This window comes from Manis javanica, chromosome 1 (assembly GCF_040802235.1).
Source record: "Manis javanica isolate MJ-LG chromosome 1, MJ_LKY, whole genome shotgun sequence".
In the NCBI taxonomy this organism is placed as follows: domain Eukaryota; kingdom Metazoa; phylum Chordata; class Mammalia; order Pholidota; family Manidae; genus Manis; species Manis javanica.
The window spans coordinates 100,046,421-100,069,300 of NC_133156.1; the positions used below are offsets into that span (position 1 = coordinate 100,046,421).

General features: G+C 38.2%; 1 protein-coding gene across 3 annotated transcripts in view; it reads right to left on the bottom strand.

Annotated features, from left to right (window-relative positions):
• Positions 1 to 459: 459 nt before the first annotated feature.
• The window catches only part of NLN (neurolysin), a 181,968-nt gene continuing 159,547 nt past the window's right edge, over positions 460 to 22,880 (bottom strand). For 2 of the 3 annotated variants that reach the window (XM_073235642.1, XM_037026145.2), the window contains one exon: positions 462 to 2,148. The gene's annotated coding sequence lies outside the window, so the exon portion shown is untranslated. Of the gene's footprint in view, positions 2,149 to 22,880 lie in introns of all 3 variants that reach the window. The other variant, XM_037026144.2, reaches the window with a different exon arrangement.

The following is a 22,880-nucleotide window of genomic DNA, read 5'->3' on the forward strand; positions in this document are numbered from 1 at the left end:
GAAGGTAAAAAGACTTTTTAGATCATTGTAGACTCATCTGTTTGCAATTTTTGAGATATTTATTTTTGGCTTGTGATATAAAAATCACTATTGAATTCAGTCAACAACCTTTGAAGTCCTGAAATTTTATGCCCTATGATATATCAGAAGTGACTGATTGGGAACGTGGAGTTCTTAAGCTTATTAGACCAAAGTGTGTGGAGCTAAATATCAGCCTACAAATATCCCTGGCTACCTAGGTAACTATCCCTTGCTGAACAGGAAAAGTAAAGGCACTGAATTTTATGTAATTGTTGGAAGGATAAGCAATTTATATTAGTGAAGAGTTTGAACACTACAATGTAATTTTATAGTTGTTAAGCAATACAGTAACATAAATGAAAATTAAGAAAGTATTTTAATAAAAGAATATTCATAATTTATAATTACACCATTGTTTATCTGACTTATAATTTTAAGGGAAAATATTGCAATATTAAAATATTAAATTTCTTTCATTAAAAACAAACTTAAATTTTTTTTCTTGGAATAGCTATGTTAATTATCTGATTAACATTTCCATCAGTTTGGGAAATTACACATTAATTTACATTATAAATTAATCCCCTTCTAATATCATAAATTAAGGTCATCTTTGACTTACAAGGTTTAAAAAGAAAATCTGAGGTTTGTTACGGATTCAAAATTTGGTGTATGTTTTGCTTAATCGTCAAAGTATTTTAAAACAGATTGGATTCTAAACATCATTAGTATTCTATAAAAAGCTTTGGCATGACACATTCATACTTCACAAAAGGGAGAGGCTCCTATTTTTCTGTTGCTCATGAAAGTTTTTTAAAAGTCAATTTGGGTATGAAGAAAGCTGATAAAAAGTAATAACAAAATGGAAAACAAAATGGGCACTCTGGCCAATGCAATAGTTCACTCCCTTTATCTCTAACCATTCCCCCAACTGCAACATTTTAGAATAAATTTTAGTTTCTACATAAGTTCCATTGCTCCTTCAAACTGTAACTGTGACAGACCTTCCAGAAGATCACAAGGTCAGCTACTATTTTTTTAATGGTATGTTCAAAGAGTAAAAACTGAGAAATTCAAACAAATATCAGATATCACCAACATTTTTGGAGTATCTGTCATGGACTCATTACTGGGCTGGACATTTCCCATATGATACTTCATAAGGTAATTTTAAGAGATACCAAGTTATGAAGTTTTAGATAAATCAGTGAGGTATATAGCAATTTCTGGGGGAATCAGTTGTTCCATGGTCCTGGGAACCAGAAAAGTCCCCATTTCAGGTTACCATAATAAATAGACTGTCAAATCTTTTGTGGTCTTCTGCATTGGGGATTTTTCACCAGAAGTAGGGGATCAGGTGACAGTTTTAAGGAATATCCACAAATTTTTGACATTCCTCTCACCAAAAGTCCAGTCTATGAACTCTGTCCTTGAAAATGGGCTGCCTTTTGATTCTGCTTCAACAAGTAGAGTACAGAAGAAATGACACAAAGTGATCTTCCAGGTGATGGTATCAAAGGCAATGTGCTTCCACTTTGTTCACTGGAATATTAGCTTTTGAAGACATCAAACTAGTAAGTAAGCATTGTGTGTGCCCTGAAGCCATCACATGACAGAAAGATCAAATTTGCCCACAAGGAGAGACCACATGGAGAGGCCCTGTGACTACATGTCTCAATCTCAAGCTGTTCCAGCCTCCCTTTCCACTCTACCCTGCCACCCCCCTGCCCCCCATCCGTTACAGCTCTAGTCACCATCACACAAAAATGCAAGAGCTGGAATTACCTAGCTAAGCCCTTCCCAAATTTCTGTCCCGGAGAGAATATACAAGATAAGATGTAAAGGTTATTGAATTTAATTTAAGCCAGTAAATTTTGGGATGATATGTTACACAGCAATAGTAACCAGAGCAGATATATATTTTTTAGTTAAAAAATTTTTGTATTAGAAAATTTCAAATATATTCTAGAGAAACTATACAATGAATTGTCATGTATGTTACCCATATTAAACACATTAAAATTTTTGCCACATTTCTTCATCTGTTCCCTTTTTTCTTTGTTGAAATATTATCAGCTGCATCCCAGACATTGCATCATGTCAAGTATCATACTTTGGTGTGAGTATCTAAAAAAAAAACAGACATTTTCTTTCATAACTAAAATGGCATCATCACTCTTAATAAAATTAATAATAGTTCTCTAGTATTATCTAATATCCAGACCATAGTCAAATTTCCTGATTGTCTCAAAATTGTGTTTTTACAGTTCTTAGAGTAAGTGTCAAAACAATGTCTACACACAGCATTTGGTGGTTGTGCCTCTTAGCCATCCTCCAACCCCACCCCAGTAACTAGTTTCAGGAACCAGCTAATGTGTAAGGAATGTCTACTTTCTCATTGTGTCATTTAACTTGCTCCTTTATCCCTGTAGTTCCTACAAATGAAAGTTGGATCAAAAGAATTGATTGGATTCAGAGTCCACCTTTTTACTCCCACTGGAATACTTGATAGGTGCTGCATGCTTCATACTACATCACCTCAGGAGGCACATGATACCTGTTTTTTTCACTTTTAGAGATGTTAAGATTGATTAGTCATGTGCTCACAGCCTTATCATCCCACGTGGTAAAGTTCCAGCTAGCAGTTCCATTCAATGATTATTGCTGCCTGAATCAAGTATTTCATCATTATGACCAGGTCGTCACTGCTTCTAGACATTTTCAGTAGATAGTACTAGGAAATGTATACATTCAAAAAGAAAAAATGATGATAGTAATGATATTTCCAATTCAAAGTTAACTTTAACAATATAATACTGTAGGATTTTTTATTTCAGCTCTTTGATTTTCTACTTTTTTCTCTTACACTGAAAATCTTCATTCATAATATCAACATAATTACTTATTTGCATTAATCCCTAGTATATTTAAGATAGTTGCAAAATAATAGTAACATTGCCTCTAACAATTAGATATGGAATATAGTTAATGATTTCTTTATACCTCTGTTTGTTCTTAGAATATGTTCTGTTAAGGTGTACCTTTGAAATTAATTATTTTCTTTGTATCTTTTTAGTTGTTTCTTTTTGTGTTCCTGACTTAAGTTCATTTGTTTCAATCATTGAGTTCAGCTCCATAGGTTCATCTGTTTCAGTCTGTTTTAAATTTTTATAGCTTGAATTAAAATTTTATTCTATTTCACTTTTTGTATATGGGAAACATTTATATACTTTACAGAGCCAAACAATAATAATAAGATAAATTCATAGAGGTTATTTCATTCCTTTTCCTTTCACCCTATTCATTTAATTTTTGAGATAGTAATTTTAAAATTAGTTTTAGTTTGAATGTTATGTTTTTAAAAGATTTCATTGACTTATGTTATTTTGAGAGATTATGAAGGATGACAATTAGGCTTTACACTTAGTTGCTTTAGTAATTCTTAGGATCATGACAGCTGTAGTTTGAAGAATTAGTGCTCAGATTAAGTAGTCATCCTAAAAACAGGTCATTTTGGCCTTTCTCCCTCAGTGCTTCCCCATCAAAACCTTTCTGTTTTATTTATTTATTGCCTTTTTTAAAATTAAGGTATAATTGATATTCAATCTTACAAAGGCTTCACATGAGCAACATTGTGGTTTCAACATTCACCCATATTACCATGTCCCCCCACACCCCATTGCAGTCACTGTCCATCACTGTAGCAAGATGTTATAGAGTCACTGCTTGTCTTCTCTGTGCTGTACTGCCTTCCCCATGACCATCAAAACCTTTTTAAAACAGAGTAGTTCTCTGCCTCTCTTCATGATTATTTACCGCCTTTACTAAAATATGCTTACTTACTTAAAAAATTTTTTAATGGTTAGAAAATAGAGTTTAAAATAGGATTCATATATATGCTTGCATGAGGAAAAGTAGTGACGTGATTTACAAAAATATTCATGCTACTACTTCTTTATGAGGAGTGAAATGTCAGATGAGTTAATTTCATTTTTATTTTTATTTCTATTTTTAATTTTCTACAGTTATGATATGCTGGCATAATATTAAAGGGACACGTTCTTTCCTTTCTATAGGAAGATAATCAATAATTTTTAAATGACTACATGAATGGAGAATTATTGTTATGGGTATAGAATTTTTGTTTGGGATAATGAAAAGGTTCCAGAAATGGATAGTTGTGATGGCTGCACAACATTGTGAATGTACTTAATGTCAGGGAATTGTACACTTAAAAATGTTTAAAAAAGAAGGTTAAAAAAATTACTACAGATTATCCCTAGTATTAAATGAAACTTACCATGTATCATGATCTTGCCATACTTCAGGTATATTTTTAGACAGGTGTCTAAAATATTATTACTTGCTTGGTTTATAAGGATAATAAACATAAGCTAGTATTTACTGAAGGACTGAATTAGCATTTTATACACAATATAACATTTAATAAAATTCAATGAGATAAGTACCATTATCATCTCCATTTTGAATATGAAGAAACAGTCTAAGAAAGTTTCAGTCACTTGTCAAATGCCACTTAGCTAGTAAAATGGTTTTGTCACAAGGTCTATTTGGCACCAAATTGCTGCTCTTAACCACCATATTATAGTAGCTTGATTACACCAGCTCCACATTGCCATTTAGGGGCTTATTATGCAGCATCCTTCTAGTCACAAGAATTCTTTCATTCATTTCCAGATATGAGTTTAGTTAAGAAGGCTGCCATGTTTATTTTAAAAATTTTGTGTTTCTGCTATGTTTAAAAATTGGTTAATTGAGCATTTATGGGAGTCATTTGTGTAGTTAATACTCTTACTAATTTCATAGTCAGTCCAATAATTATGATAATGGTACATTTACTGTATTTCAGCTAGAGACAGAGTCAACAAACAGGTGCAACTTAGGATGCATTTTTAACACATTTTTTCAAGGCGAGGTCTGCAGCTTTTTGGAAATGATGGAGGTAAAAAACATCCTGCGGTTATCTTTCTAAACCCAGCAATGTTAGATTCTCCAGGGTCTGGGGAGAGAATAAGGATTTGGGTTAGGCCTGGGTTTAAGAAACATAGACACCTCTTCCAACGTGGAAGCTGAAGGTGTACTTTGTTAGTGCACGTCCACGGAAGCACACTAGCCCTACGACCCACTCTACTTCTTCCTCACACTCTGAAGTACTCCGGAGTGAGTTCTGGGTAATAGCTGTAGAATTTGGAACCACCAGGGTCTTCTGGCATGCATTAGAGCTCCTGGAAGGATTCTGAAGCCAACCCATTCCCGTAGACACCATTGTGAAATCAATTCTGAGCCAGTCATGTGGCCACACTCCTAGATGGACTATTAATATGAGTACATTCCTTTTCTTTTCTTTTTTTTCATGTTGGTTTCAAATGTACAACCCAGTGGTTCAACAGTCACCCATATTATTAAATCCTCACCCCCTCTAGTGTGGTTACTATCTACCAACATAACAAGATGTTACAGAATCACTAACTATATTCAATATGAGTACATTTTTTTTGGTCCTTTCACCTGACCCTTCAGACACTAAAGACTCAGTTTGGGATGCAGCAAGCTACCTAGGTTCTGAAGTGCAGACAGGAAGTCACAAAATGGAAAAGTGTCTCTACAGGGAGCCTGCTCATAATTTTGCACTGCATTGACTTAATATTCCCAAACAAAATTTAATTTATTCATTTAAAAGAAGGAATGCTGTTTCCAGAGCTGTCAAGACAAATGTAAATTTAATAGCATTACAAGCTCACTCCTGAAGGAAATGTGGAAAGCAATTAAAATTTATCAATATTAGCAATACTTTTAGTGTGAGGATGAGAAAGTAAGGTTCATGCCAAGAAATTGTCTGGTCATGCAGAACTGAAGTCTGAGCATGTGAGTAACTCGGTTAATCAGGGACAAAGGATATACAAAAATTGAGTGAACATGCAGAAACCAAAATATCCAGAGGCTTGACCCTCTCAGAGTCCTAAAGATTTGACATTGAGAGTATTTTCCACACTCTTAGTTAAGACTATGAAAAGTTCTTCACATGAATTTCTACTGCCCATAAATACTCAACCCTTTCACAAATGACCAGCATTCGACATTTCCATATAAAATGAAAGGGTGTCTACCAGTGAAGGACATGCACAAGGAATAATGAATGCATAATCAATGTCCACTAACCTTGTCATGGAGGGAAGCTGTGTAATAGAGAATCCAAGACAGAGGATAATCCCTAATTGCTCACATTTCAATTTGAAATGTATTTATTTATTGTAAATTGCTCCCCTATTCTTTCCTTACATAGGACAGGATTTCTCAACTTCAAGACTATTGACATTTTAGAACTAATAAATCTTTGTGATGGGTACCCTGTACTTTGTAGGATGTTACCGGCATCCCTGGCTTCACTAGATGCCAGTTGTGACAGTCAGAACTGTCTCCTGGAGAGGCAAAATTAGCCACAGTTGAAAGCCACTAATTTACACCAATATCAAAATCAGTTGGTCTTTTCTGCTGGCATACACCAACTGGATGATAGGGAAAGTGATCTAAGAGAGTACAAAAAGAAGCTGGCCTAGGACAAAGAAAATTTATTGCAAATAATCTGCAGTGTAGATAATAACAAGTAATTTATGGAAATTAAATACAGGGCTGGGAGCATCTTATTAGAACCAAGATTCTCAATTGGTAGACAGTGAGTGACTGAGGTTGATATAAATACAGGACATAGTTATAATCACCTTCCGGCCTCCAGACCCCAGCCAGTAGTGATCAAATCAAATATTCCTTTTATAGAACTGAATGACTTGATACACACTGTGCAGTTGAGAGCTTATTGTTTTTCATTCATTGACAGCTGGCCTAACTGAAAGGCTGCCAGATGCTTGGGTCATGCAACCAAATCCCAAAAATCATAGTGGGCCTGAGAAGATGGAGAGGTGATGACTAAGGATTTTAAGGAGGAAGAAGTAATCACTTGTAACTTCAATTTGATAGTGTTTCTGACACATTTAGGTAAAGTATGTTTTGGCCTCCTTTACATATTTTGTATATATTTTATGGACAGAAATCTTATTTCTATTAGAAAGTCTTAAGTTTGACAGCAGAATGAGCTATCAAAATGGATGAGCTGGGTTCAGTTACTAGGCAAGTCTCAGTTTACTCAATGATGGAACAAGTATTTGGTTATAGGAATCTTGTTAAGAGATTGATAAGGGCAACAAAGATGAAGTATCTAGAAACTATACCACATGTACATGTTTGATCTTAGCCAAAAGACTGAAAAATAATATGTTAAACAAGGAAAAGCTGGAGAAAGTGGAGGAGTTTAATGTGGACAAAAAAGGAAGTGGGTATGGTAGGCAGGGCTGTGTTCTACAAGTGGACAGCTGTTATACAGAAAAGGAAATAGTCAATCTCATTTTAGAAGTAAGAAATAGAAATGGATGGAAGCTTTAAGGGGGCACTTGGGGTCTGATGAAAAGAAAGAACTTAACCATAAAGAGGCATCTATATGCTCATGTTTACACACCCAAGAGAATATATTGTCTTCTGAAACTGAAAAATCTAGAGACAGGGTTAGCTTCAGACTCGGGAAAGTGGGACAAAAACACAACAGAGATAAGGAATCCACAACATTCTTGAGTTACTTAAAATTACCTACAAAGATTAAAGTGTTTTAGGGTCAATTTCTTGGAAGAGGTTGATTTTTAAAATATTTTGCAGAATAGAATGGAGATGATTTCCAAGGAAACAGTGAACTATTGTTTGACACAATACAGGTGGGATTGAGAGAAGAGAATAATGGGCATAGTAAACACGCTCTGTTTGGCTAGCCTGGACTAAGAAATGTACAGAGAGTGAGAGGTTAGGAAATGTGAGACAGTGGCAGAACAATTGATAAGTTAGTCTTGTTCTAGCTCTTACATTATTTATGAAACGTTTCCCATCACAGATTCCTAGAAGTTTTTAAATGTTTACTTAAATGTAAAATGAGATCTACTTATCTGGAAAATAATTATTGTATTACTTATATAATTTATTGATATTAAAATGTCAGATGTCATTGGATAATTTTCCAAGTCCATGACAATATTTATAGACCTGACATTTCTAAAAAATATATCAAAGAAATATATAAAGTATTAAGATACTATGCTTTAACATACATTTCTATATTCATAGCATATCTTTGCAAGAATGATATAAGAAAATCCGTAGTATTGCCTCTGGGAAGGAGTTTGGGGGTGGGAAGGAGAATTTTCATTTCATACCTTTTGGTACTATTTGGAATTATGTATTATGCATATGCATTACCTACTCAACCTTAACTAAATTAATAATTAATAAAAATGGTAATCTTTTGTTCCTATTTCAATCAATATCAAAAGTTTGAAAGGTTCTATATACATGCTTCCATGGATCTGTTGGTTTTAATCTCCCTCACTTTTCACAAGATATGGATCTTGTTTTAACATGTTCCTTTTGACAAGGAGTATGAATAACTAAAATAGCTATTAGATCTAACATTATTTGAGGGAAGTCCTTGAACCAGATTTACCTTCTTTTCCTTGCTGTTGGTCATTGTGGCACCTTGATTGGAAAATTCCTGAGGCAGAAATGGCTGGAAGCAATTTAAACAATCACCTCTCAGTGTACTCCATTTGCTCCATTCCCATTGCTAGCACCTTAATGTGGACATCAGGGGCTCCTCTTGGTGACCTCCATAGTCTCCTCAGTGGTCTACCTTTGCCCTGCCTCCAATTTTTTTCTCCACACTGTGACCAGTGATCTAATCATGTCCCTGCTGCTCAAAACCCTTGCATAGCTCACCACTACCCTCAGGGAGAACTCTAGATTCCCTTACAAGACTTATAAGATGTGGCCCCTGTCTGAATCATCTCTGGCCACCCTCCTCTTTGTGCTCCAGCCTTTCCATCGCTGAACCTCACCACGCCCTCTCTTCCTCCCGGAACAGGCTGCTGCATCATCTTTGCCCAGCTATCTCCTGTCCTTGAGTTCATCTAGATATCAACCCCCTGAGAGCCTTTCTGCCCCCCAAGTCTGGGTTACAAAGCCCTCCCGTGTGCTTTCAGGGCACCCTGCACTTCCTTTCATTGTCTGTTATTTCACTGTGCTGTGCTTTACTTCCCCTGCTTCCCACACAGGACTCTCAGTTCCATGAAGACAGGGACTATATGCATTTGCTTGTGGTTATTTCCCCAGACTTCAGCACAGTCTTGGAATCAATAGACACTTAAGTCAACTGGAGGTATATACAGGAGAAAGGAACTGTTCTTTCTTATGTGTTGAAAAATAAGATTGTCATATATGGTAATGGAGACTCGCCTGACAGAACCACAGAAAAGAGGGATCTTATCAGTTTAACTTATTAAGTTGTGTTAATATATTTTTGTTCATGAATATTGTCCTTACTGAATTCCTGGAAGGAAGGCATTAGAATGTTTCCTTTGTGTTGAGGGTATATTTATATAAAGGATACACATAGTAAGGCGGGCTCTGCTGTTACAGAATGTAGTATAAGAAAGAATACCTGGACATCTAATTGTATGTGATTACGACTTGATTATTTTCCTGTAAGTCACTTTTTGCTTGTCCCATTCTTTCTCCTATGTTCCTGCTTCTGTACAAAATACTGCTAAATAACCTCTTTCTAATTAATAGTATTTTATTCTAATATGAGCACATGCTTTTCCCTCTAAATAAAAGGTATGAAATTCAATCCTAAAAAATCATACATTGCGGTTCCTCAATTTAAAGAATCCAAAGTTTTTTTCTTTTCAGGGAAAAAGCAAATATGAAATCAAATGTAGCCAATTATTTAAAAACTCACCATAATTTCAGATATGCTACAATCTTAAGTATACATACACACACATACACAAACATACATGCATTTGGAGAAAAGAATAGAAAAAAATACAGCAAAATATAAGGCTGGTAATTCCTCCAGGTGGTAAAGATACCTTGAGACAAGTGCTGGGCATAGAAGCCACAGGGCATAAATCTGCAAAGAAGTAAAAAGCTAACCTTTGCGAACAATATGGCTTCTCTCTCACTTACCAACTTTACATTTCCCTGTATGGCCCCGGAAGATGACTGGTTAGCCAGAGACGGGTAAGATTCCTCAAGGGAGGAACAACCTAAGACAGGCACAGTCGCAGGGGGGCCATCAGGTGAGAATTTGGGGATCAACAGAGGTGAGGCTCAGAACCTCACCCCCCCTGCTTTGAGAGAAAACTTCTGCATCCGTGGATGTCTTGCTGCCCTTGTCTAGCCTGGATTAATACTTAGTCCATAGGCACACACCTGATCATCTGATCATCTATGTTTGCCCTCTTAACAGCACTAAACTACGTTTTCTACCTTTATCTTGCATCTACCTACCACTTCAGCATTTTATTAAAAATAAAAATAATAATAATAATAGGAGAAATGTGGGATCAACATATAAATCAAGTACAAAAATCAAATGAATATTCATATTTGACCTGATTGTTTATAGGTCATAATGCATGATCAAAACCGAAAGTTTCTGTGATGAATGCCCTTGTACTGTTCACCATGTAAGAATTTATTCACTATGTAAGAATTCGTTCACCATGTAAGAACTTGTTCGTTATGCTTCAGAAGATTGGAGACTGACGAGAATTAGGCTTGAGATGAATTAATGATTGTACATTGAGCGTTGACCCCCCTATACTGAATTTTATTGTTGTTAACAACCATTTGATCAATAAATATGAGAGATGCCCTCTCAAAAAAAAAAATAAAAAATAAATAAAAAATAAAAAATAAAAAAAAATTTAAAAAAACAAAAACAAAAAAACAAAAAAAGAAGAAAATATAAGGCTGGTAGGATGTGGTATTGCGATTAATTTTTTTCTTCTCTCATAGTTTTCCAATAGTTCTACAAAGGGGAAAACTGTATTTCTTACATAATTAACACATATTAACAAACTTTAGGAATAGGTATGATGTATTTAACATGTCTTTTGTTTCTCTTCCAGTTGCCTGAGGTCTCTGAGTTCTTAATTTGTGATAGGAATCAACACACTCTTGTCTTTACTTTGGGCTACATGCTCTATCCATTTGAGCCTAGCATTGATGGCTTTGCTTCTATTCTTTGCACAAGAATGCCACTCTTCCTTCTGAATGTAATTCCATAGGAAGCTTTTACATAGTCCTCATATTCCTTATCTATTCCTTGTGTGGCTACCAATTTTTGTCTTCATTTGCACCTGTATGATTTAGGACATTCTGAAATGAATTAGGGCCTCTGAAATAACTGCACATTCTCATACAAACAGGACATTACAGAAATCAGTTTCTGTGAGCTTGCAGATGGTACTAGATTCTATTTGATTTAATTAGTTAATGGTGGAGAAAGTGCTTAGTAGGTGTTCCATAGATACTCTTCTTTCCTTCTCATGCTCATGATGCTTGAGAAAAGAATAAAGCAGCCCCTAAAACATTTTTCCTTCTATTTCTTTTACTTAGCATTTCTTATAAAACAAAAAATCTCCAGATTTTATGCATCCCTTTCCTTTATAAAAATGTAAACAAACTTCCTGGAAAATGGCACTTCCAGTAAAACAAAGTTAACTTTGTTACAGTTTGCCTGAATGCTGCTACACTGGCTCACAGGGGTACTGAATTCCTGGAAGAGGAAGGACAGAGGTATTATCTTGGGAGAAATAGCACAATCAACATTTGTGCATCTCAAAGCACTTGGAAAAAGTTCATTAAGTAGAAGAAACATATGAGGGAGTATGAGCTACCTCAACTAGTAGTGGAGGATACCCCCAAAAGGAAAATTTTCTTACCTGTTCACTAGTTGGCCCTTCAAACTTTGAAGTCATCTTGGGCATTTAGCCTCAAATTTAAAAGTCTCTTAATCTGATAGCAATAATGATATACTACTTCAGTGTTGTCTCTTGTCTTTTTGACAGCACACTTCTCTTCCCTTTTTTGGCCATTCTCATTGAAGAAATCAATTGCTTTTAAAAAAATGAACTAATTTTTTTCCCCTAACATGCTTCATGAAGAACAGTAGATCTTGTCCACTCCCATGGCTCCAATTACCATCACTGTGTCAATGGCTCCCCATTCTACATCTCTTGCCCAGAGCTCTCTCCTAAGCTTCAGATGACAAGCTGCCAGGTAAATCTCTCAATTTGGATGTATCAGCAGTACCTCAGTGCTATGTATTCGAGTATTCAAATATTATTATCTTCCCAAAACCTTCTCTCAACTTCAATTTCCCAACCAGCTGAATGGCCTTACCACTGACCTGGTTTCCTAAGCCAGCAACCTGGCATCTCTGCCCCATCCCTGCCCACCATCTCCCACATCCAAATGCCAAGTCTGGTTGGCTCTCCTTGCTAAACATATCTCAAGTCACTGCTCTTCATCACCATTGCCTCTAACAGTTCTCACCTCAATCCTGCAAAAGGTTTCTAAATCCCTTCCTTGCATTTGGTCTCTGTTCTTGAAGAGCCAATCTACACTTCGTAGCTAAAATGATCATTCTAAAACACAATCATAACCACGTCACTGTCCTGCTACAAATAATATACTGGATGTCCACTGCCCTCAGAATTAAGTTCAAATTTCTCAATCTGGCTTTATAAGATTGTCATGATCTGGTCCCTACTTGTTTCTACAGCTTTACCCCCTTCCAGCACCCCATCTCCCAAACCTTGCTGTAGCCACAATGAGCTTCATTTTGTGGGCTCTATTATTTCCGGGTCTGTGCATTTACTATACTCAGCACTTGGAACACCCTGATACTGGTTATCAACTACCCTCAATCTCAGATCTCAGTGTAACTACTGTGTTCCCAGGGGAGCCTTCCCAGCCTCATTCCCTTAATACCCCATACTTATTCCCTGTATTTCAATTTTTTTGTTTACTTGTCTGTTCCCCTACTAGATTGCATGCCTAAGGACAACATACCATGTCTTGTTTACTTTTATATCTCTTGTAAAGTGATCTTGCAGAGGCCTTGTAAAGAACCTAGTGAAGAGGACTTAGAAATAGTCCTCCCATTTATGATTCTAGGCGAAGAACCGATATTCCTTGGACACTGTAATTTTTTTACTGTTCTTACACATGGGAGATTAAAAAGTAATTTTGTTTGAGAGCTAAAATTAATTACTAATTTTAATTTATTCTGCTCCCAAGCATTTACCTCAGTTAAAATCAGAATTTTTAACAGTCACATCCAACCAGAATTCAGGGCTGGAAACCTTTCATTCTAGACCTTTAAGTGAATAGTTGAAATCTTGCAAATCTTCTCTGTTTAACTGCAATTTATACAGCTTTTCTAGTGAAACTATGAGGCTTAAATATGAATTGAATCAGAGTGCAATTAAAAAGTTATTTGGACAGCATTCCTTGCTAGAAAATGGTGGTTATTGATGATTATAAAGCTTGCTTTGTTATCTACAACTCAGAAACTTTCTGTGGTTCTCTGTCAAAATAAAAACATAATATACTGTAGTACTGAAGAAATTCTTTTTTTTTTCCTGAGGTGCTCAAAGCACTTTACTGATTAGTCCTCACCATTTCCGCAAGGTAAGTAGCTGGAAAGTGTTACACACATTCAGTAGATGGGGGTACAAGGCCAAGAGAAATGAACGAAAATGCCCGAGGTCATATAATGCATCAGTGGAAGGGGAGGGATGAATCTCAGGTCTTCTAATTCCCAGGGATCTGGCATTTTGTAATGTAGGGCAAGGTACCAAACCAGTTCTTGTTTGGTTTTGTACATTTGAGTCCCCATGTATCCAGTTACAGTGAACTAATAAGATACCTGTTCTAGGGTCTATCTCTGTGTTTGGTGCTTACATTGGCAATGATCCTTAACTGTTATTTTTAAATGAAGACATTTGGGAGGTTTAAAAACTGCAGTAAGATTAAAATATTTACCTCATAAATTGCATGTTGATTGTCTGTCTAGGAGCCTATACTGGCTATAAGAACTTTATCATTTTGCTAAAGACTAGGTTTGTTGCCTACAATTTAAGGAGTTAGAAATACAACACACCCACAGACTTCATTGTATCATTTTCCCATGGAATGTTTTTCCACCATAACAGGATATTTGAAACTTGTGAGCTCCTATAAAAATTAAAGTTGTTCACAGAGAAGACAAGTAGTGATTCTACAGCATCTTACTATGCTGATGGACAGTGACTGTAATAGGGTATGTGGTGGAGATTTGATGATGGGGGAGTCTAGTAAACATAGTGTCACTCTTGTAATTGTAGATTAATGATACCAAAATAAAAAAAATTTTTTAATTAAAAAAATAAAATATAAAAAAAATTAAAGTTGTTTAAGCTTTGGTTCTTAGGTTTAAAGTGTTTAAATGTCCTCTCATATTAGTATATGTTCTTGCTTTTTGCCTTCTCTTCTCTCCCTTCCCTAAATCTTTACTGGAAAAATTCCAAACACACATAAGCATAGCAAGAATAGCATAATAAACCTCCCTATACCACCACCCCAATTATAATTAGATGTAATTATAATCACATAGTTACAAAGATTTTGCAACATTTATTTCACTTGTCCCCTTTTTGCCTTTGCTGAACTTTAAAAAAGGAAATCTCAGATATCAAGTCATCTCATCCTTGTATACTTGACCTATGAATCTCTAAAAAGAATTTTAAGTCATAGTCAAAAGCTATTATCACACCAAAAATTTGACAATAATGCCACTGTATTCATTCATTAATAACAGTTCTCAGATTGAAAAAATAACCTTTTTATAGGTGGTTTGTTCAAATCAGGAAGCAAATGTGTGGCATTTGTGTCAGCCTCTTATACTGTAGAGCAGCTTTCTCATTTTTTCTCCACCCTCTGTTTTTGACTAGTTGCAGAAATCAGGTAAACTGCCATGAACAATGTCCTATATTCTGAAATTGTCTGTTTGCTTACCATTTACATTATTTCTTTATCTCCCATATTTATGAGAAGTGAACTCTAGAGGCTTGATTACATTCAAGTTTAATTTTTTTAAAAATTGTTGCAGCAAGAATGCTTCATAGTAGGTCCTGGGAGCTTCTGATTACATCATACGAGGAGGCCCACAACTTCTGGTCATTCCACTCTTAGTGATGCTATGATTGCAAGAGGATTCATACAGTGACAGCCTGATTCTTCAATTGTAAAGTTCTCTGTCAGCCTTTCAGCTGATGGTATCAACCGTTGATGCTTTTGCCTGAATCAGTTATTTCAGGGGTTTCAAATAAATATTTTCTAGTCCTATCATTTGTTCCATACTCTTTAGCTGACATTCTTCTGTAAAGAAGAACGTTTCCTTTTCAGCTAAACCTATTAGGTTACAGAGAGAATTGATGCTTAATTCTTTCCTTTTATTTGACAAGGCAGTGTAACTAATACTAGTTAGATTCATCAGTGTCCAGTGAGGTGGGTCAGTTAATTGCATTCATGATTCTTTCTGATACTCAAGTCCATGCACCGAATTCTTACATCTAACAGCACATAGTTGAAGAATATAATGTAGGTGGAGTAGCTGCCACACACTGGTACTGGGGAGAGCAATGGGACAGAACATAGCACAAGCGCATGGATGAGGGTCTAGTAAAGGCACTTCCTGGTCTCAACCAAACCTTTTCTTTTGTGTGTTTTGGCTTTCCTGTACTCTCCCAAGGGTGTGAATGGGTTGTCGAAACCCAGGGGAAGGGAAAAGGGAAAGGCCAGTACAAACAAGAGGGGGAGAAGTGTGATTTATGGATCCTGGAAAAAAAGAAATACAATCAAACACTTCTTTCAAGGGAACCAAAATATACTTCTACACCATCTCCAGCCTTGAAATAAATGAACTAACTATAAAAAGTTATTTACAACCCTGTTCAAGGCATGTAACACTGAGCTTTATCTGTCCTTTGCCTTAATAATTGTGTTATCAGTTGGTGAAAGTAGCTAAAATGGGGAGAGGATGATGACCAGGACTTCTTGCAGTGCTAAAGTCCTTCATGTTGTACATCAGAACAACACATCGTGGGATACTGTCATTAACAGGGAACGTGGACCTGTTCACGCAACTACCGCAGGCCTGACTGGTTGGGTAACTTCTTTCTAATAACAATCCTCTATTTAACAACAATATCTTTTTTATTGTAGGTGTCAGACATAATTTCATCCTTTGTTTCTGTACAAAATGAGGTTGGAAGACTAGCTTTCAGCAATGAAATTTATACCAACATTTTAATATCTTTCAATGTCAGAGATACTTACATAATATCAGAGACATTTCCAAAGTCAAAAGGTAAGATTAAATCACAATGTTTTTTGATTGGCCCAAAAGTTCATGTCCTTGAAAATCATCCCTCAGAATAAGAATGCTCTTTCATTCACCTTCCTGTAATGGATATTAATCTCTTAAGGTGTAAAACTTTTCTCTGCCCTGCTAAGTTACACATTCTGAAAATCAACCTTATAACACAGCCTGACATTCCTCAAAGATAAATAACATTAGAGATAAATGTCTTAGAATACTTGCAGACAAGGTGGAAGTAATAAATTTTATAGGGAACAAGCTTAAATGGTGTCTTATTCTAAAGCCAGTTGAAAAGATTCTTGACACAATTCTGCTATCAATTTAGTGGTCATCCTCGTGGGAAAAGTTATCTAAAGGAGTAGATTGGGAAAGTTTTGAATAAGGAGTTGGTAGAGGTTAAAGCAGAAATCATTGATTTTTGGGTGTCTTGAGAGTACGTCTTATTAAGTAGCATATATATTTGCAGTTAGACCTATGAGAGTGAGCATGAAGTGTGAATATCTTTGTACCACACATTAATGTTCACGAGGGATAGTCCCCATGAAAGAGGCCTTAAACAACCAAATGGACAAAACATCTTGGCTGTTTGTCGTCAGTCAGCCAATGCTGTTGGCCACCCCAGCGCTGACTGGTAGGCACCTGAACAGAACCACGGGGGGAGATGGAGGCTGTGTATGAGCCCAGCTGCATGGGCTTCCACTTACCAAACCCGACCTAACTGACATTGCTGTTGAACGGGCTACATGTCAGCAGCTGAAACCAGTGTTGAGTCCCACTGCAACTCTATTCCCCAAAGAGACCAAACAGCCACTTGGTAAGAAGTTGAATACATTGGGTCCCTTCTACTCACTTTTTTTTTTTTTGGCAGTGATAGGCAAATATTCTGGTTAAATGTTAGCTTTTCCTGCCTATAAAGCCTCTGCCAGCACCGCTATCCAAGAGCTTATAGAGTGTTTGATCCATCAACATGGGATCCCACATAACAGCCATCAGACTGGGGGACCCACTCTTACAGCAAAAGAAATGTGAGAGTGGGCCCATAACTGGAATTCTTCTGCTTTTTTCATATACCACACCAACTACAAGCTTCTGGCCAGGTAGAGATTTGGAACGGCTTGCTGAGGACATGCTTATGTGTCAGTCCCAAGCCAATTCTTTGTAAGGGTGGGCACCATCCTCCAGGGGCAATGTCCTCAGCAGGAAAAATGCATGAGACTGGAAACCAAAGAACAAAGCAGGAATGATCCTACTTATCATCACTCCCAGTAACCCGCCTGGGAAATCTATACTGCCCATCCCCATTCTGTTAGGCTCTGTAGGGTTAGAGATTCTGATTCCCCAAGGGGAAATACTTCCCCCAGAAAACAAGATAAGAATTCCATTGAAACACAAGCAGACAGTCCCCGAGCATTTCAAGCTTCTTGTGTGGAGGGACCAGCAAACAAGAAAAGGAGTCACTACTTAGACAAGGAGAATTGACCCTGATCAAGAGGCAGTAGGGCCACTGTTACCCAATGGGAGCTTCAAGGAGCATGTTGTGGAACTCAGGTGATGTACTTAGGTACCTCTTGTTATAGCCTTGCTCAGTTGTGGTGGAAACAGTGTTGCTAGCTTGAGAAGGGCATGGAGACAAGGGGTTTATGGAATGAGAATGTCAGGAATGAGAATCTTGGTCATGTCAACAAGCTAAGCCACCGAAACAAGCAGAGATGCTAGTTGAGAAAGAGGAGTTCTGGAATAGTTAGTGGAAGAGAGAGAAACTGAGTATCAGTTGAAGACCCAAGATGATTCTCAGCAGCAAGGATATGGTTTCTTCCGCTAACCTTCCCCTTCTAAGGAAGAGACGCCCACTGGACATATGGGAGATCTGTGAATCCAAGCAGCACAATGAGTCTGGGAAGTGCAACTGACAGACAGCCTCCAACTGTCAGTTCTCAGCTGCAGAGATCCACTCCCTGCAAGGTCATGTCCTCAGGGGGTAGCCCAAATCCTGTGACTGGCTGAGGTGTGGTATACTGGACTGCCTAATTTGGCCCAACATGGACAACTTGGTTGATTTCAGCCCCAGAGCGCCCTGAGGCATTGGCTGGGGCTGCCCAGCTTGCATGGCAGCTTGACTTCTGCCTCCGCCCAATCCTCCTCCTCTCGGTCCCTGACAAATACCCAACAAACTATGTTCTGTTTCAGAGTGCATTTCTCAGAGTAGGACCCCAACGATGAGTGTTGGTTACAGAGAATCCTGCTTTCATGAATTTTCCTCAGGCTACCCATTTTGTTTGTTAGTCATGCCCACGTGGGCCTGCAGAGTGCCGGGCAGAGCCAGACCCCCCTCAGTGCCACCCCAGCACTGAGTCTCTTGCTCCCATCACCGCGGTCACGGCATTGTGGGGAGCTGTCTCTGTGTCCGCATGTCAGCCCACCCCTCTAGACTGCTAGTCTCACCGTGAAGCCAGGGACCCTCCTCTCACCGATGCTGCTGTCAGCACTGCCCAGTGCGCAGCCAGTGTGCAGACTGTGTGCTCGAGTAGCGATGAACAGGGGAAGGAGCCTCGACTTTCAACAAGGCTTTTGTTTCACTCCTTGAGGTTCTAAGCCATTTATGAAACAAAAAAACACACAAAAAGATCTTTATTAGTCTATTTTCTATATTTGACTCTGTGTCAATGGAAGTCATACTGATCACATTAGAGTTTATTTTCCCTTTGTGCTGAGTATGAATCAAGTGGTAAATGGTTACCAGCAGCAGAACAGCAACAGATTTTCCAAGCAGGGGTAGTGGGTGAATGAGTCCTGTCAACTTCTCTGGTCAATATCCTGGAAGTCTGTGCCTCTCTGATGACACAAGCAGCTGTCATTTACTGAGAAGTTGCTGTGCACCAGGCACAGTGCTAGGTCCAGGGGCCAGAGATGGGAAAGACAGTCTTATCCTAAAAAGGCTAACCTACTGAGGAAGACAGATAAATAAAAGTTGGATATAGATAAGCCATGTTCTGATAGCATCAGTACCAGGAAGAGAGTGAAACGTGATGGATTCTTTGAAATGAAATAATAAAAGCCAACGATAGCAAGAGTTTTAGGGGAGACACACAAACACATAGCCACAACAAAAACCTGTCACCACCAAACACACACACATCTTCTCCATAGGAAAGTAGTTGAGGAATTAGTAATCTTTCCAGAAGATAATTATAGAAAGGGCAGGTTACTTACCGGGAAAATATATTAGTGATTAGGCTACAATGAAAGATTTGTGCACCAGAACCTCTAGGAAGATCGTATCAAAGAAGAACTCAAGGATCAGTAGGGAGCAACAGTGGTCTTTCCTTCTTCTCTCCACTTTGAGGGGGATGTGGATCCACGGGGCAGAAGAGGAAAGAGTGCTCTCACAGTCCTTCCTCATAAAATGAGAAACTATCAAAAAATAGTATTTATATAGCGTTTAAAAGCATAGAATAGGAGGGATAAAAAGCTTTGTATCTGGGTATCAATTACTGACACATCGAAAAAGAACAAAGTGTCAGAAAGCTAATGCAGCTTCTGGAAGATGAGCAAAAGAGCTGACATCAACAAGATAAGTTTTACACTAAATTAGCACACCGCTGTTTTCCATAGTAGGATACTACAGCAGCCTCATTAGTAGGACTTTGTCTTGGAAGAATAAGAGTGGGTTTGTCCTAGACCAGCTCTTCTTTCTCACTCCTTGGTCAGGAGTGAGAGCAGTGAACAGGTTAGGAGTTAGCAGGATCTATAGTTAGACATTCACAGAAAAATCACACGATGAGAGGGGAACCCTGTCTGGGCAAGTGTCACGTTCAAGGGAATCTAATAAGGAAAGAAGCCAGGAGATTAACGGAACACGGCACTAATTAAGGCAAGACGGAAAGCTTGGCCATCATCCAGGTGCCTACTGCCCTGCTCCAGGAGTCGCTGTGAAGCTTTGGTCCTAAAGTCTATGAGGAGACTTAAGTTTAAAAGTGGGTAGATTGAATGGAAGCCACAGAGATTGCTTCTTCTCTGCCCCCAGGCCCCCTCTGAAAGCATGCTCTCTGTTCCAGGCCCAGGACTGAACCTTGCTTTCACCACTCTGACGGTGGATGAGCCAAGGGGAGGTAGGTGAATTAACCAATTAAAAGGAAATCTAACCATCCTACTAAGGACGAAGGAAAATTAACCAATTAAAAGAACATAGACTAACAACGTGGATAAATCACACAGACATAACAATGAGCAAAAAAAGTTAGATGCAAAAAGAACATACTGTGTGATTCCATTTATATCAAGTACAGAACAGCAAAACTAACATATGGTAATAAAAGGGAGAATAGTAGTTATCTGGGTCCAGGCTGGAGCGGGTGTTAGACACAGCCTGTAAAGGGAATCAAGACATCTGGGATATGGGAAATGTTCTGTATCTTGAACATTTAGGGGTTACCTGGATGTATCCTATATATACAATTTCATTAATGGATGTTCAAAAGCTATATACTTTTATGCATGCTGCACTTCAAAAAGGAGTGGAAAAAACACCTATTTTTAACCCCATTTTCCCTTTGTTCTTTTCATCACACAACACACACACACACACACACCCCACATACATCACACACACCACACACACGTTCATACCACACAAGTTATATAGCCAGTTTATATCTGAGCTTCTCTTCCTCAGGAAACAGGGTATAGGGAGGGGCAACCATGTGTTTCCCCTAGTGGTTCAAGGGTGCCAGGCACAAAAACAGGGTCACACAAGGGAGTCTGGGTATGAGTAGAACTTTGTTTGCTGAAATTTGCAAGTGAGGTGGGCAAGTCTGGAACCTTACAGGAAAGGGGTACCTGTAAAGGTAAGACTAGAAGCTTAGAAGGACTAAAGAGACTTGGCCACAAAAAGCAAAAAGAGTCTTTTCCTGCCTGGAAGTTGCAAAAACAGAAGAGGGTCAGAAATGGCAATGGTTTTGCTGAACCGCGTGGAGCTCGTAGCCCAGGTTCTGTGAATGCCCTGTTCCAAGAGCAGGATTAGCTCCGGAATCTGCAGTGGAATTAAACTACAGGTAAGGATTGCTGTGTGGCCCCATTTTTGTGGAAGGAGCCTGGGCAGTCATTAGAAATACCATTGGTGGCCAGAGAAACCAAAGGAAACAAGCTCTCACTGAGGGATTAACCGGAAACCTAAGGCCCATTAGCATTGTATTCTAATCAAGTGTCTTCCAAGGAGGTAGTAGGCACTCAGAACAAAAACAATAGTGAACCTTTTCAGGACGTGAGACCCTGTCTAGTACCTGAATGGCTTTCAGCTTTTAGAAAAATACAACATGCCCCTGGCAGAGTGCTCACAACAGAATGGCAGGATGGAGTCTCTCACTGCAATCAGTAGATACATGAGTACACGCATGGCTTGTCGAAGACCAAACATAGAAGCTATTGTAATCAGAAGGGCAGAGCAGATCTCCACGCAGTCCTTTAACGACAATGTTGGCTATTTTAGCACAGACAACAACTCTGTCAGAAACAACAGCTGCATCTGACAATACGCTACTCATCAGAGACCAGCACCAAGCTGGGTGATCCAAAAGTTTGGTAATTAATTAAATTTCGAGTTTGTTCCAAGTTAGCTAATGGTCTTATTTGCCAATGCCATTTATTAGAAGCATTTTTTTTTTTCAGTCACAACAACAGTAAATGTTTATAAAGGTGAAAATAAGACTCACAGAGACAGGAACTGCTGCTGGATTCTCCCTACTGAAACACCTTTTCCAGGATGCTCCTCCTTTGCTCACAATTATTCGTGGCTCTCCTTTCCGATTTGCCAAATATGCATAATTAAATTGGCTTTCAAGATATCCCATTATCTGACCTCATTCTATGTAGCAAAAAAGTCTTTCTCACTACTTGCATGACTCCTTCTGCTATGTCCGGGTAAGAAAGCCTTTGCTGGTGCTGTTCCCTTACGTGGACCACCCAGTCACCCCACCCTCACCCCCTACCTATTCAAACCCTGAGTAGCTTTAAGAACCCACTTCTGTATTCTCCTTCTGCAGACATGAAAATCTTTTTGATTCAGTCAACTGTCAGGGAGTTCATAATCAAGTCCCCCAGCACTTAGCCTCCCCAGACAAGTTAGCCCTTCATTTTATAGGAGTAATCTTGTTTTTTGTTCTTGTTTGAGTTAATTTTGTCTTTTCCAGCACAGTGCTTTAGAAGCCCCCATATGGCACCTTTCTGGTGACATCCTCATCTCTCTCCGCCAAGAGCCCTATTGTAAAGTTTTGGGTGAGAGTTTCTCTTGAGTATATACCTAGGAATGAGATTGCAAGCTGTAAGGTACATGCATCTCCAACTTTACTAAGTAATTTCAAACTGTTTTATAAAGCTCATATCAATTTATATTCCCACCAAGGAAGCCAACTTTGAGAGAGATGACATGCAGAAACTCTATGAATGAGTACTCTCGGGATCAACACTAGAGGAAGGGAAGGGAATGCTGCAGGACTGGACAGAAGAAGAAGTTGGACTGTGAGGCAATCACAGG